This window comes from Galleria mellonella, unplaced genomic scaffold (assembly GCF_026898425.1).
Source record: "Galleria mellonella isolate WM207_F2 unplaced genomic scaffold, CSIRO_AGI_GalMel_v1 utg93, whole genome shotgun sequence".
NCBI lineage: Eukaryota > Metazoa > Arthropoda > Insecta > Lepidoptera > Pyralidae > Galleria > Galleria mellonella.
In genome coordinates this window covers 3,169,877-3,187,711 of record NW_026442176.1, presented here as the reverse complement: position 1 = coordinate 3,187,711, position 17,835 = coordinate 3,169,877, and positions in this window count along the sequence as shown.

Here is a 17,835-nt window from a genome sequence, read left to right as displayed (position 1 = left end):
GTTGCCACCCTTTTCGAAGAAAGCCCCATCTTTCTTCGAAAAGGGTGGCAGCGAGACTTTCGGGGACCTTGTCGCCCGCCTACCTTAAGTAATCATTACAATTTCGAATTGCAGAAGGTAAAAAATTGCGTCTTTAATCATCTGAGAGAAGCGATCTTGCAGATTTGAAGGCCAAAAGGTTTGTCGCTGGTGTTTTTTTGTGTTCAGCGAGTGTTTTGTCAGCGAGACAGTCTCAGTTATTGGTGTTGGAGTGAGTGGAGGGTAGGAGGGTTTGTCGCGCCGCTTTTCCTCAATATCGGGGATATGCCGACGCATAGAGAGTAAAACGTGTCACCGATAAGCTCGACGCCAAAAACATGAACTCACATTTTTCGTGTGGCCATGGGGGAATAGAACTATAAATGTCTCAGAATAGTTCGTGTTATAGTGAATTAAAATGTCATATTTAAATTTTTTTAACTACTAAATAGCATTTATCTATTCTTTTGGATAATAAATGTGTAAGTTTTTTTATACAAGCGACAAAAATCATATTAGTGAAAAGCAGTATTTACTTAGCATCTATTTTTTATAATTTTACGCTGTTTTTTTCTCTTTAAATTAATGCATTAAATAAATATTATGGTTTCGAATCAAATTTCAAAAGTAGCTGTTATATTGACAGATTAATTATTCACTGCGAAGGTAACCGACTGTTCCTTCCGCGTTGCATCATTTATGATTTTCAAAAGATGGCCATTAACGCGATTTATTCCTCTTTAATTATTATTTTATGATGTTTATTGAATGCACATAGGACACTCTCTTTCCTATGTATATTATTGGCCTCTTCTGGACTGGAAAACTTGTCGTTAAATGAACTAACTATGATCGAAACAAAAGAAGACGAACAAGACAGAACAACGAAGAGACGCGTATTTTAAATTTAAATCAAATCCTCTACTGTTCATCGTTTGACGATGGATAGCATATCTATCGTCATTATATCATTGCTAGTTTGTGTGTAATGGTCAATTTTATATAGAAATCTTATAGATATTAAATATATTTTTCTATTACTGTTTTCCTTTTATTACAGAAAGATGCTCCTTTGGTTTAATGTCTGGAGGAAACCAAAAACTCATGTTATAATAATACTTATTGATCTTATACATGACTTAGAAGGAAAAGTAAGTCGACTGTCTACCGATAGAAATTGGTAACCGTTGCTTATTAGAAAAATATTAGGTGAATGTCCTAGGTGTATTAAGTTCAATAATGCTAGTATCGATTGTTTCAGTGTTAACAGATTTATGAGTATTAATACAGTATTTAATTATGTGAATTCTATAGTCATATTCTATATCTATCTGAAATTTGTATTAGATATTTCCAATTTCTTGGAAAAATGTATAACAGATACTTGTAATGTTATACTTACAATTTAGTATTATATATTTACTTTAGATATAAACGATCAGAATATCTGTTACAGAAAAACTAATATCGCAATTATTAATAACAATAATAATAATAATTATTAAATTTCTGTACCAGTTGACCCAGCAAGAGTTGTTTTAATCTTTTTTGGGCTCATTTTTTCTTATCTAGATAAAAATATATCTTATTTCTCTTTGCTCCAAGCAAACAATACTTTTGTTTTTAAATTTCATTAAAATTTCGGTTTTGGAGATAAACATACATCGTGACACGGTATTTTTATGTATTAAGATAATTAATATAATAAGTATATATAACAAATTTTACACAAAAGAATAAGCTTAAGGAAACTTTGAAGAAAATACATAGCGTTTACGCCTAATATAAAAGCTCGTACTTTTATTAAATTTTGTAAGACTGATAAAAACCACCGGAAAATATAATCGTGATTCGAGACTCCATAAAGAAAATTGTCAGGCATAAACATTTAGAAGTCTACGCTGTATGCAGGGCGGAATAACTTATAGTGGCATAAGCGCTGAAAATCGAGGCCGCCCAGTCTGATATTGGGGGAAACTGGCTAAAGGCACGCACTGAAACGCACGCTAGTCCAGTTCCCAGGTCATACTAGGGTACCAATATCCTGCAGTTTGCAGTCAACAGAAACGTACAAATACAGTTACATTGCTGTCTTATAATGTGGAAACCAAGCGTTCTTACTTTAAAAACTTTCATTGTATATTGCCACGAATTCTAATCCGCTAGAAGTTCATTTTGTTGGGTACTTTCACAATAATCTGATATTCCTAGTCTTTCAGATGTGCACGATTTAGTATTTTAAACTCTAGGAATAGAGTCGAGTTTTGTTTGTGTTGTATTAAGTAATGGCGCTTGTTTTAAGGTTTCCAAGGAGTGATTGCTACGATTGTAGAAAGGATTTCATTGTAACCTAGCTGCTGTAGTTTTTAATATATAATTTGGACTCGTTTTATTTAGGTTTCCATGTGTAAGCTTACACGGTAGCATTTACTGTATATTTTGTGTATTATACGGAGCATAAAGGTCCATGTAATGAGGAAATATCGTTTCTATGCCTTCATATCTGTTTACGCATTTTGCTAATATTACAATATAATTCACTGTTAATTCAATTAATTGATTGTAGTGGTTTTCCAAATTCTCATAATTAAATTGCCCCTTAAAAATGGTTATTGCTTCATATTATTCTTATGTTATGGTATACCCTTTATTTTGTATTAATTTACATTATGCATTTCTATTATAATATTATTAAGTAGCTATTACTTTACTTTATGTAATACGAGTGTAAGGGTTTGATTTAAAAAAAAGTCTTTTCATGAGTAAAGGTCTTCTTCATGTTCTTGTATAAATGTCTATCCGTTGTTTTGATTATTACATTTCAACTGATTCGTTTATCAACCGACTTCAAAAACAAGGATTTTCAATTCGGTTATATTTTTTTATGTTTGTTACCTGATGACTCCGTCAGTTGTAAATCGATTTGGAATATTATTTTTTTTATCTGAAAGGATATTACAGATTAGTTATATAAATTTTATCCAAATCGGTTTAGTAATTAGCTTTTAAAGCAAAATTACTAGTTTATCTATAATTTAAGTAGTTTGTTTTTGTTTCGTAGGACACAATCTTAATTATTTTCTTTATAGACCTTTCTAATTTTTTTTGTTCTTGGATTAGTTTTTTGTAATTTGACCAGGTTAAATATTTTAAAGTATCAAATATCTTCGAAGCTGATGTTCTACCTAAAATGATCTATTCATAATAGTATTTACAATTATCACAATTATCCGTTTTGTCGTCATCGTCATCATTTTAGCCTTTCGTACCCATATTGTGTATAAATAAAATAAATAAATATTTATATGCTTTTTACATAAATATTGACAAAGAATAGTAAAAAGCTATTTACATCTACCTATTATGTACTTACTTAGGTTTTATTTATCAGGTTCTATCTATGTTCATATGCCATTTAGATAGTACTAAACCGTGTCTATTGCTTTATAGTAAAAAAAATCCAATAAAGCAACTAAGCAGGTAGTATAGTGACGAACAAAAAACCGTGAATCAACACTCGACTAACTCACGTAAACCGAGCAAATGCAGTGCAAGAAAAATATCCGATGACCTTGAAGATTTACTTACGCTGGCCGCGAACATAAAAGCAGAAAACGCTAGCGAGCTCTTTAAACTTGTAGAGCGTCGCCAAAAACGTTGGCAAGCGTGAATAGATACTTGCAAGAAGACGGGGCTAATGCCCTCCCCATACCAATGCAAGGCCACCCAGGGCCGCATTTCACGCCGAGCCTTCGTATCCATGGCGATTGTGTGGGCGCGAGCTCGTTGCGATAGTGACATGCCCGGTCTCCTGTTCCCGGCGCGCTTATTTCCAGTTCTTTTCAATTTCCCTCAATAATGGCTAAATCTTTACCTGAATACTGACATGTCAGGCGTTGGCGTGCGTTCATGTATTAACTTAGACATTATAGTATTAGCTTGTTGAAAAAATGTTCCACTACATTTTCAGTTCGTGGAGAAAAAGTAATTTTTGCTGAAGAAAAATGATTTTCCAAACTTACCTAAATATATATTTTATTTTTTCTTCTGAAAAACTAAATAAGTAAGAACAGCGGAGGAAGTGGAGAGGTTTTTGAAACAGTACGTTATAATAAAATTGTTTTTAATTAAAATACATTCTAAAATCCATTTTAAATACTACGTGTATGTCCAATATGTAGACAAACAAACTTACTTTAAAATTTACAATATTAGTACGGATTGGATTCTAATGCAGTCGAAACTGGACGATATTGAAAAAAATCATAAAACTTATTTTTACAGATTCCATTTTAGTTTTGTGTTTTAAATTTCCTTAGATTGATATTTAATGAACGTATCTATATTGTACAGATGAAAGTACACGTTGACTGATTGACAATCTTGGTATCCACTTTAATTAATTTAAGTACAAAATTAGTACATACGCTTCAAAGCTTAATTATTACTGTCAGCCACGTAGGTTTATATACCCTGTAATAAACCTCCATGGCTGCTGTATAATGTTTAATAATTATTCATTTAAATAGAAAAATAATACACGTGCCACAGCTTTTCCCAAGGACAAGTATATATTACTCCCAAAAAATAAACGACTTCAATCGTGAACGCACCGATAAACGACGGCTTTTTTTGTAGATACACTTTCTTATAAATATTCCGTGAACACATTTTAATACATTTTGCTCTGCAAAAAAAATGGCAGCTACAATCATTGCTAAATTAAAATGGCACTAACACCTATTGATTGCAAAAATAATCATGAAAATCGATTCAGAATTAGCTTAACATCATCATATCAGCCGTTAACTGTCTACTGTTGAACATAAGCCTTCCTCTTAAGGGGGGAGGGGGGGTTACCAGGTAGGATTGACTGATATTTAAAGAGGGACGCTGCCTATCCCTCAATCATTAAGCTCCCTTAGTTGCTTCTTACGACACCCATTTGAAAGGAAGAGGTGACCTATTATTTGCCAGGACCACACGGCGACAACGTAACTGTCACAAAAAATCTTGACGAATCGAGAAGACGATTAAAACATCTGAAAATATGCTTCTGAAAAATTTCCGGTTTTTTAATGCCTAATTTGCCATATTCAGTTATGTATATGTTTATATAAGTAATTTTTGTGACATTTTTTTTAGATTTCTTCTCTAAGCATCATTTGATCGGTAAAGGTAGTGTAAGTAGTGGTAGAGTTTTATTTATTTGCTTGGGTAGCTATCTTACCTACTTCTGCTGTGAAGTAGTAATTAAGCCATTGTTTTCAGTCGAAAGGGTGAGATTGTGTAATGTCTGATATAAAAGGCACAATGCCTCAAAAGGAGTAATATATATACATAAGATGTATTCGTAAATTTTTGATGTTTGTACAGTTAGAATTTTTTTTTCAGGTGTAGTCTCAAGTTGTTTAACATTGTAGTATTACAAAAATAATTTTAGAAATAGGTTAATATCAAGCAATTATTATTAATTAGATAAATATTATAAATACTTAATACATAAAACACATGTGTTAACTGTCGTCACAAAATATTATTTTATATTTGATTAGGCCGATAGGCTTTTGCGAGGGCTATATTTAATTTCCTTATTTACAAGCAAGACCTGTTAATTATAAGAAAATAATACAACTTCTGTCGAATTATTAATATAGCTTTGTAAGTTCATTATGTAGGTATGCTAATTAATGGAACGTTAAATTTCATTTGCTTGTAACTTTTTCTATAAATTGTAATTAGTTAAAATTTAGCTCATTTTCAATTTCATTTTTCGTCAACGTTTACTTATATTAATTCGTCAGACACGGACTGATAAATTTTCTGCGGCGTGAGACCGACATTTCAGACGATATGTATCTAGAATTGTATTGTTTGTACATAGAATTACAACATCCTTTTAAACGCTGCTGGTACGTAGGTAGCGCGCCCTGTCTGCCTTATTAATCCCCAACCGGCTTACTTATAAGAATGTCATCAATACAGCGCAGTCAGTGACATCGGTCAGATGGATGTAGTATGTAAAATTTCTTTGGGATCACTCTTCTAGCTTATATTCTTCCAGATAACAAGAATTTTTCAAATCGGTTTATAAAGAGTTATGAGGTAACAAACTTAAAAAAATTCAATGAAGTCGGTTGAAAATATTGTTTTGCTATTAGAATTAAGTCTGAATTTTGTACTATACTTTTATTTGGTTAATAAAGTTATTTTAACAAATAAAAAATACATTAATTACCCATACCTATTAATTTCAATTAAAAATACTATTTTGTGCAGGAATTTTGATATTTTTTGTTTTTTATGACTCTCCACGCCTAGATAAACCGAAATTTGAATGCGGCCCTGGCCGGGAAGTACACTGTATGCCAAGTCGCAGCTTGCTATTTGTGAGCGCCGGGCCTCTGAACATCGCTCCTACCTCCGCCTCCGCAGTACCCTGCCGCCCCCTCCTGCCCCCGCCCTAACTACTCGCCGATAATCATATTCGCTTATGATTTTGGATAATTGGCGCGACAAAATATCAACATACTTTCATATAATATCCTCATCGTTTGTTTATAAGAATTATCTGTTTTTCCCATTTTATAATGACAATTTGTTCTTGGGGTATAGTATAGTAAAAAAGTGTCTAGGTGAAATAGAAAGTGCTTTACGTAAGGAATAATGTCTTTTTCTTTTGATTTGTATTTGCAAAATTTTTAATAAAATATCTAATTACTAGCTAAAAATCAAAGTTAGTTTTATAGGGACTAGAGAAAATAAGACGTTAAGTCATGTTTAGTTATTAAGAAGCAATCCGGAGAAGGATAGACTATATATACAATATATATGTGGACAAATATATATGTATACGACTTTGAAGTTTAAATGATCCGGTCTGGTCCTGCCTTCGTCAAACTTTTTCAGCCACGCACAATGTAATTATGTGAACTTTTGTATCTGATTGTACACACTAGAACATTAAATTATTCAAGTATGCTCGGAAGTGTGGCCGAGCCTTAGTTTTACCGCCGATATATTCAACACACAGAGTGGGTATCTCCGAATTTAAAATAGGAGCCCATTCGCGACTACTAAATAAGCCTATGTGAGAATTATGGACAACAATTCGTATTAACATACTAATATATTGTAAGTCTATGGGCTTTATGGGTGGATCACTATTTTGTGAGAACCTGTATATGGGAGGTACCTATCCAATTATCGCTAATCTAAAATATATATCTAACGATGCAAAATCGTTATGTAGGTAGGTTCTTGTTTAGTTGTTGAAATAAAATCTAAGCAATGATGCGTTATGGGTTATTGGCATTCATATGCTGAGAGTATTTATGATTTTTCAAAATTATACTTAATATAAAAACCCTTTTGGTTTTATTCGAAAATTTAAATCTTTACTATAAAAACAAGAGTATCATACAGATGTGTAGGTATTTATTCACTATCCGGTTTTGATATATTTAACTGACTAGTTTGTTAGTATATGTATGGCTTGGTTATTATTGTAAAATAAATTATACTTATTTATTTATTATACATATATGCTTATAATCTACAAAACTCGTCTGGGTGCATACTTCTATTCCATTCGTGTTTCAGTAAAACATCTTTCAGTTTGTATTTTCGAATTAATTTAGTACAGGGAGAGGTGGATTGATATCTGTATCAATTGGACTAACATTCGAGTATAGATGTAACAAAAGCAAGTTTTTTTTAATAGGCGATAATGAAATGGAATGATAACCCCGCCTGCGCTATCGGGATATGCTAGCGAGGCACTAGTGAGGGATGATAGGCGAGAGTGGAAAGGCAGGTCAGTTAGCGAATCGTGACGAATTCTACTAGAATGAATCACGATTGTTACCAGGGAGAAACGCGTGGAGGTCCACCTAATAGAGTGTATTGCTAGCAGTTCCTCCCGACAAAAGCAAATGTTAGTAACGACACGTTTAGTTTTTATATAAACTTGGGGTCTCTACTTATCTCTACAGAATATAATGTTCGTGGTTTTGGAGGCAAACGGTAATACACTGGGCGTTCGAAAAATCTTTAAAAAATATCAACATAATTATAGGTACTATGGATAAATATATAACCGATTAATCGTTTCTTATTTGATTATTAATTCGCTTTACCTAAATAGTATCTGCCTACAGTTGAGAAATTATCTAATTTTCAATTCCCTTTAAATAAGTGAGCGGAACAGACTGCGACCCTGGGAGCAGAAAGGGATCGTTGCTATAGGAACGTAAGGTTTGCCAGGTCTCAATTTAACACGGTTTATTGATTATAGGGATCAAAATGTCCTAACTAGCATCATTATTACAATTTGGCTTTCTAGTCTGGGTTTTCATCGAATATCTGAAAACACATTTTGTATAGGCACGTGTCCATCAAGTAGGTATCTATAGTACCATAATATGTGTTACAAAATGTATACCTAATTAATATATTATTAGAATCAACTTTTATAATTTTTATATTGTTCTCTGATACGGTAAGATTTTGGAAAATCTTTTACATTATTGTGCCATAGGACTTATAATTTTAAAATTTTATTTAAAAAAATGATACCCGGGCAACATGAAACTAATAACGCAGAAAGTGGGGGAAAAGGGATTGTTCATAATGGCGATTAGTAGCCCCGTTGCTAGTCAGAAATGTAGTTGTATAGCTATATACCCTGTTAGGTCGACCTCTTCGCAGTTTCCTATGAATACTATCGTGTTTTAATTCCAAGTTCATCACGACGGGCTAACTGACCTGCCTTTACATTCTTGTCATCCTTCACTGGTGCCCCGCCAGCGTATGCCGTTAGAGCAGGTGGGTTTACCATTCCATTATCATCCATTAAAAAAACGCAGAAAGCTACTATTCGTTATCAATTTTTCATCTATTGAAAAATAACCTAGAGATTTAGGTTTATACTGTAATAGATCAGTCTGTAAGTCAGGATTTATTTTTTATAAATAGTTCTAAGAAACTAATTTATTATCCGATTGCGAAACATTTTTTTTACATTTATTGTTTAGAGAATGTTCCTAAAAATACAGCATCGTGTCTACAAATAGAATAATACCATCTTCAGTTGAAAGATTTATATTAAAAATATTTATAACAATGTAATTGAAAAATCAAAAACTTGTTCCGTTTCCTGATGTTTATGATACAATCTTACCTCCAAACAAACCATGACCGTGAACGTTGATTCAAGTTCATTACGTAACTCTATGCGTTCATCTTTCCTTATAGAGTAACAAACAAATTTAAAGCGTATCTCTATACGGCTAAAGAGCGAATTCATTTCGTTACGTGAAAAACAATTTGATATACCCGGCTACTTGTCGCATGTTCGTCAACTTACATAACTCTCCCGTTAAATAAGTATTTTTGGTATAATGACTATATTATTTTTGTTGTTGTCGGGTAGGTAGTTGATATAGGGACCCGGCGTTAATGTTAGTGGTATGCATTCGGCTATAGTGGGTGACGTCAGCTTGTGTGCGGGTTCATGGACGAGTACAAGTTCATATGCGAACGCACACATACACAACAATATGCGAACACATACGCTGTTTATTTATTATCGATGGCCTATGAAAATATATTATGTTTATTGCGTTTAACAAGTGGCTGACAAAATTTGCATATATTACGTTCATACTTTTAGTTTTGTTATTAAATCTAAGTAGGTATCATAATAAATTGTCAAATATTCGCATTATGTTTTTTTTGAAAATACGATCTGTTTATGCGTGATATTTACTTCGAAAATCCTACTAAACTACTCAAAGTTGGTAGGTACCTACCATACAATTGATTAAAATTTATCTTTAAATTTATCATAATTTACTTTTAAAGTAGTAGTTTTGTAATAGAAGTTTTTTTCTTTTCTCCTCTATCCAAAGTTTGTCTGGAAGAGTTTGCTTAGCAATAAGACCGACTTTTGTATTCAATAAGTGTAATATAAATGTTTTATAATATAATATTTTATATTTTTTAATAAAGAGTAAATAAATAAATGGTTATTACTTTAGCCTTTGAACATCTGCTACACTTGATTTGCCAAAATCTAAATACTTTTTTTTTTCTACTTAATATAGAATCATAGGTGAAACAATCGTAAAGGGAAGGATTATTTATCACAGTCATGACTCAAAGTCCGTTTCATGGGTGTTACGCGGCTGAACACCCATGAAATTTATGAGTTTACTCTAAGGGCAGCAGCGAGTAAGAAATGGGAGTGTGTTGAAATTCATTCTAGAATCTAATGATCAAGACTGAGATAACAAGAGAAAGAGTAAATTGTTATTAATATTATAAATGTAAAAGTGTGTTTGTTTGTTACCTTATAGAGCCTTAACGGCTTAACCAATCATTAAGAAATTTAATGTGCAAGTACTATATGGTATGGAGAAGGATATAATCCATTTTTTAACCTGGTCAGAAAACATCCTGGTAACATGGATGAAGTCGTGGGTAAAAGCTAGTATAGAATAACCAAATCATCAGCTTTCTTTCAATGGAGTCTTCTACAAGTGAAATTGAACAGTTTCTTATAGAACGATATGTTATATGTTATGGGTGTCAAGGGATGGGCAGCCGCGTCGCTCTTAGAACATCACAAAGCCTAACTGCGGCTAACCCGCCTGAAAAGCGTGGCTATTACGGGCATAGAAACATGGGTCTAGAAACAATATAAAATATTTTAATATCAATCCGAAAATTGAACGCGCTGTGTTAGAGACTCCGATTTCTTTTTGATGTTTTTCTAAATGTTCGATTTCCGTATTAGAATAAGTCCTTAAGAAAACTCTTACGTTTTCTATTCTATCCTGTATATTTCGCGGCAGAATTTTGTCGCTTGGTCCAGGATATCGATTTTCCTTTGTACTACAAGGCTGCAAAGGAGCAAGGCAATTGATGAAGTACCTAATTTCCGTTTTTAATCAACTTCACAAAGGTTATTTTTAAGTGACTTCCATAAGAGAGATGGTTCTTTCAATTCGAATTTATTTTTCAACCGACTTTTAAAGGGGGGAAAGGGATTGTTAGTAATGGGGTCTAATAGTCCCATTACTAGCAATATACCCTTTCAAGTTGACTTCCACGCGGTTTCCCTGGAAACCATCATGTTTAATTCTTGTCGAATTCATCATGGTGGGCTAACTGACCTGCATTCATCTCACCTATCATCTTCCATTGATGCCTCGTCGGTGTATACCGATAGCGCGGGCGGAGATACCGTTCCATTTACATCTATTAAAAAAAACCGCCTTAAAATGAAGGAGGATCTTAATTACCAGAGGGAGACTTTATACAAAAGTCGATTGCTTGGGTACCTCTGTCCCATTCGTGTCTCAACCGTGAATCAGTTGTGTTTGCATGGCTGTTTGAAGGGTGGGATATAGCGTGAATTTACTGGGTATAGAGGAATAACACCTGAGTCCTCAGGAATGCCAACGCATGGGGGGTATCATGGGCGAAACAATATACTCTGTTATGTCCATGGTACTGCTCATGTCTATAGGCGACCGTTACCACTTTCCATCAGGTGGGCCGTCAGCTTGTTTGCCATTCTAAGTTGTATAAAAAATAAATCGGTTGCATTTTTTTTATATTTGTTACCTAATAATTCTATTAGTTATAAAACAATTTGGAAAATTCTTTTTTATTAATATAATCCCATAGAAATTTTATCAAAATCAGTTCGATAAATTAGTTTTTAAATAAAAATTACTGGTTTTATTACAATTGATGTCTTTTTTTTGTAGAAGACAATCTTAATTATTCTATGTAGGTATATCATATATCTGATCCGATTTTGATACTTATTTTGCAATCGATAGAGCCTAGGTAGTTATTTTGTTGTTGGAACTACATTAATTCTATCATGATGGATGACGGTGTTTTTGTTAGAATAAATAGTTATTGAATTTTTTATTCTACTGCTTTTTTTTTGTTTGTATGTAACTCGACATCTTTGTCACTTCGGATATGATTTAATAATTGTTTTTCAATCGACGGGGCTTAATTATTTTGTCGCTATATTCTCTCTCTGTGTAAACAATCTTAAATTATGTCATTTCATTGAATGAATTTTATGTCTCCATTCGCGTACATCGACATGGACACACGTGATCCTATAACCGTGTTCATATGTTACACTAAAAATATTCTTTAGAAGGACTCATGTTTTTTTCTGTCTCATAAAAAGTAAAATGTCAACATTAATGACTTAGTTCTATTTTTCGTTTGGGTGAATTTCGTGTCGTATTGGACTTGCTTACCTACATAGGTATCTATAGCAATATACCTATATTTGTATTTTTAACTAGACAGATCTTGCAGATTTGTCCACTTGAATTAGGTTGAAACATGGGATATATATCATAAATTTGTTCATTAGTATGTATGGGGTTCTTCAAAAGGTATATTAAGATTTCTTCAGGGTCGTCAACGCGCACGTGACACTCCTGATTTTGCAGGCGTCCATAGGCTACAATGACCGTTTACCGTCAAATGGGCTACATGCTTATTTACCACCTTTGTGGTATAAAAAAAGAGTTCAAAATTGTATTTAAAATATTTTTTTTAAATTTATTTTACTTTTACTTACAACCACTCTTTGGAATCAACTTCTAGCAGCAGTATTTCCGAACCGATACGACAACATAACCTTCAAAAAAAGAGCATATTCCTTTTTAAAAGGCTGGCAGTACACCTGCAATGCTGTTGGTGTTGTGGGTAATTATGGGCGGCGGCAGTCACTTACCATCAGGTGAGCCGCATGCTCGCGTGCCGCCTGTGTTGTAAAAAAAAATCTCTTAGATGGATCTAGTAATAAATATTCAAACATATATGCGAACCAGTCGTATTTACAATGTGACTAAGAAGTATTTTTAAAATATTATAACCAAATATTATTATTTATCAATTTTAATTAATAAAAAAAAAAAACAATAAAAACCTTTTTCTTCCTGAGTATAATATTACTTTGATTACAAACAACAAACCTAATGCATTTTACTTTCATCCGACTAACTTAGTCGCAGTTAGGCTATACCTTTCTTGCAAAAAACGTGTCTATATTTGTGGAAAGGAATGAACACGTAATGGGTTTTCCTTTATACTCCTAAGGTGTAAAACAAGTTTTTAGCTTATCTGATGGTAACAACTACCACAATCTATGGAGGCTTGTACACCAAGTGTCACTTGTGTGTTGTTTACTGTGGTAGGTATAAAGATCTTAAATCGTAATACTATTACACAAGCTTTATTTTAACTTGCTCTCCAAATTGGAGCAGGGATGTGACAAACGTAATTAAATTGCTGAGAAACAAAGCTTGTTGAGAAATAAATTTTCTTTAAAACTGACTTTAAAAAGAAAGAGTTGTATTTTTTTTATGTTTGTTACCTCATAACTCCGTCAGTTGTAAACCGATTTTGAATGTTCTTTTTTTAACTGAAAGGATATTATAGGCTTAGATTAGTCTGATAGAAATTTTGTCGAAATCGGTTCATAGTTTAGTTTTTAAATAAAAATAACCGGTTTTACTGCAATTGAAGTTGTTTTTTTTTTGTGGAACACAATTATGGTTTATAATTTACTTAGGAATGTATGATGTCGATCGCATATCTACAAGACATAATAAAATTAATAATTATATTTACGGCCAGGATACCTTATTAGGTAGATAGACATTTTCGTCTATTGTCGTTGTGGTGAATGTATATTTGACTTACCCACATTTTTTTGAGAACATTTAAATCCAATGAGGAAGGTGACGAATCTCGGAAATGAAAATAAACTTGGTCCGTTAACGGTGTTTCTCATCACTGGATAGTTAGGAATTGATATTACACTGTGTGTGGGATCGGTCAGAATCAAAGCTACGACCCTAAAGATCTATGAGTTAGTGTTATAGCATATCATAAAGATGCCACGCTCTCATACTGATCTGCTAATATTATTTATGAGTGATATATCAACGCACAGCTGAAATAGCTGGATATAGAGATATATGTATGAAATTTAGGAAAATCCCGTCTTAGTGTTCACATATGTCGTAAAAGGAACCCTTGTGTAAAATATCATGTTTCTAATACCAGAGATTTGGGCTGTGCGTTGGTTTGTTAATAGTCTCCTTTTATACTTAGATATTTAACGTTGAATCCCTGATTTTAATACTACTATGTTGCTATGATAATATGTTTGGCTAACAGAACTTAAGCTCCACTATTTCTGATAAAAAGTTCAAACAAAACGTTCCACAATTTAAATAAATGTTAAATAAAATCCACGGACGATCGAAATATTATCTAGACTCAAAAATCATTGATGAAGTGTACAAGTCTCATGAATAAATGTTAATTTCATTATAAAACCGCCTCGGTACCGGTTTAGTCCGGTTTTGGGGTCCCGTAAGTAAATTCTTGTATTTCTATTCTATTTTAATATATTATATTTGTTCTTCTTTTACTACTATAAGTAAGTTAAATGATATGCGTTTATTATGTTATTTATTAACTTTTATAATAAATAGAGCGATGGAATAGAAATATATCATTGGATTGTAATATCAAGGAATGGGCTGCAGCAGCTCTCTTAAAACAACCAAAGCCTGCGGTTGCCAACCCTGTCAAGCATAGCAATTACTAGTAAAACCCCCCCAAGGGGGAGGCCTATATTCAGCAGTGGACAGTTAACGGCCGATACGATGATGATGAATGTAACATTCATTGACATGAAGTAATATTTAAATTTGTGTATTTGTATGATACTATCATACAATGTTTTCTCATCAAAATGTATTTTACATACAACAATGTTACAAAGTATTACAATATATTAAATATTGATTTGACTGTGGACACAGTTTGAGTAGATGTGCATTCGTTCTCTTCTCGAGTTTTCCAGCCCTTGGTCAATTTTCCTATAAAATGAATTAAAAATTGACTGATTGAAGATATAAAATGAGAATGTGGTACCTTTATTAAATTAGTGCGTCATATAAATCAGATTCAGGGATGGCCCTGATTCATTCCTGTGACGATTGTAAATTGAATTTCAAAATCTTGTAAGGTATAGAACAACGAATGAATTGAGTATACGTTCTTGACTTATTAACAAGTTATCTGTCGAATTTACAATATTGAATTCACACAAATTTGAATGCGTAAAATATTTGATTTTAAAATTACACGCGAAAGATTTATTGTCGTAAGCTATGGTTGCTGAGTTACGCTTACTTTTACTGTAATTTTTTGTTTAATCCAATTATTATTTGTAATTCACTCATTAATATTCAATACTAGCTTTTTCCGCGGCTTTAGTCCTGTTAATATTGATTTTTTTCCACAATTCTGGTTGTTGGTATAGGTAGAGAAAGCCTTTACGGGGTAATTTGAGAAAAAAAATTGTATACTTTAATTATGAATTGTAAACAATAATTCTGCAAAGTTTGAAGCGAATCGGACAACGCAATAAAATGTTTCATACAAAAATTTGCAACAAAAAGCTTTTTCGTCTTCAGAGTCACACCTATCTCTATACCAAAATTCATCATAATTAATTCAGCGGTTTAGGCGTGAAAGCATAACAAACACACTTCGCATTTATAATATTAGTTAGGATTAATAATTTTTAATAGAAAGGTTTTTAATAGAAAAGTATGGTTTAATGCAGTAAGCTTTTTTTTTTAATTGCGAAACTATTAAGCAATAAGTATTAAAGCAATGAGTTCGAATACGCAGTTTAAGTTTTAGGTTATAATATATTTAAGACTATTGTTATTTAGCTGCACCACAAGTGTGGGACTAATAAAGTTGAATAAAGGTTGCATGTAACCCGATAAGAACGTGTTCACACACGGAAGTCGAGAATTTTCCTAATGGCAAACTTGTGCGCGATTTTTGTCTATGTGTGTGATTGGCGTGCAACTATCCGGCCGAGGTCGCCCACATCTGATCAGTGCAAATTTCGTTCGCTGGGATCACTGGCCTCTCTCAGGGTCGCACAGCCGTATCTCAATTTTTGCCTGTTAATTATAAAAATAATGCGTTATATAACCAGCTGTTGTCGTTTCATTCGCACGCCTATTCGGCTAGATAAGGCCGTCTCTCCGCCACCGGCGTCGCGGCGCACACATAGGCACCTACAAGAAAAATACATCCACGAAATTCGGCTATGCGTTTTTGTGTGTGCGTGAATGACGCTATCGCACAATGCGATTACAGGTCCGTATTGGAAAATTTCCGTGCATTGCGACTATTGAAACTATTGATGTTGTTTTTTGTAGGAAAATTCAGTTTCTCCTTTTGTATGTTTCTTTTGTGTACGTTTCAGAGGGCAGTTGTTTTTTATTGTGTACCTACTTGAGATAAGAGATAACAAGTACTGATTTGACAGGTACATTTTCATGCCAAGATTCGTAATATTCATAACTTATTCATCGCTTTCATCAGTCAGCATTATGAATTTATTATCTTGCTGAACAGGCTTCCAATGCTTGATAAAGTTTGCATTTATCGAGTCCTTGTTTACTAATATATGTATAGATCTATTAAATAAAGGAAGTTCCATATTTAAAGTCAAGGCTTCATAACTGAGATCGTGTTATGAAAATTGCATTAATAAAGTTGCGTTTCCAATTCGGCACTGTGCTTACACGTGCCGCGTTGTTTGTCCCGGGATGCGATCTTTGGCAGTCATTGTATGCAGGCATCGCGTATTTGCGCACTATTCGGCCACCACCCGCCCCACCGCACCCGCGCGCTCCCCCCCTCACCCAAACCCGCCATGCCTAAACATTACTTCGAACACATGCACGCGCGCGCATAGATAACTGGATAAAGGTTGGTGTTCACCTGAATAAAAATTATTTTTTATAGTGCTCTTTATTAATACGATTCATCAAAACAAAGTGTAGGTACTAACCCAAAATCCAGTGACAGTGGTCGTACGTATGAAATTGAAAAATACTCTCCAAACAGCGTATGTTCCAACTTTAAATAGAAATTGTGCTGTCACGTGATCGATTTAGTATGAAACGTTCAGAAATGTTTTCATATGTTATTGTTTTCCTTTAATAAAATTTAATGAATTTTTCATTAGGTTTCAGGTTTATTGGGTATATTATATACTTTTCAGACTAAACTTGCGTACATATATTATAATATTAATATAATTGAAATTAAAAAAAAAAGTATTCGAGAATAATTTAATGATATTTTTACTATTGTTAAGGAAAGAAACTAGCTGATGGTACTCCTGAAGGGAAGAAATATATTATTATAATGAAAGTAAGTAGCTGACCAAATAGATATTGTCTGCTTTAAATTCCATTTTTTTTTCTCTAAAAACCTGATTATTATGAACATTGAAATAAGTTAATTAGTCAAGGCCGCCGCTTTTTTCTAAATAGTAAGATTTTTTCTATTTTTTTTATTATTCTTCAAAAGTTAATAATTGTTATCACTTAAAATTTAATCATTATTATGCTATCACTATTTTTCTACTAATATGGCTAATAAATTCCTAAATGTACTTTTTTAGATTTTTTTTTTAAATATTTATGATTGTTACTACTTAAAATTTAATCATAACCATTATAACTACATTTTGGTGTATAATAGTTCCTGATATACAAAATATAATATTTAATTTTTTTTCATTTCAACACCAACCTTTATAATCGGTTCCGTGTAAGCCTGAGTATACACAGAATGCAAAATAATGACCAACACACAAGTTTTGTTCGACACGTAATTTATTACGTTGTGAACGTACCTTGTTAATTTATGATAATTGTA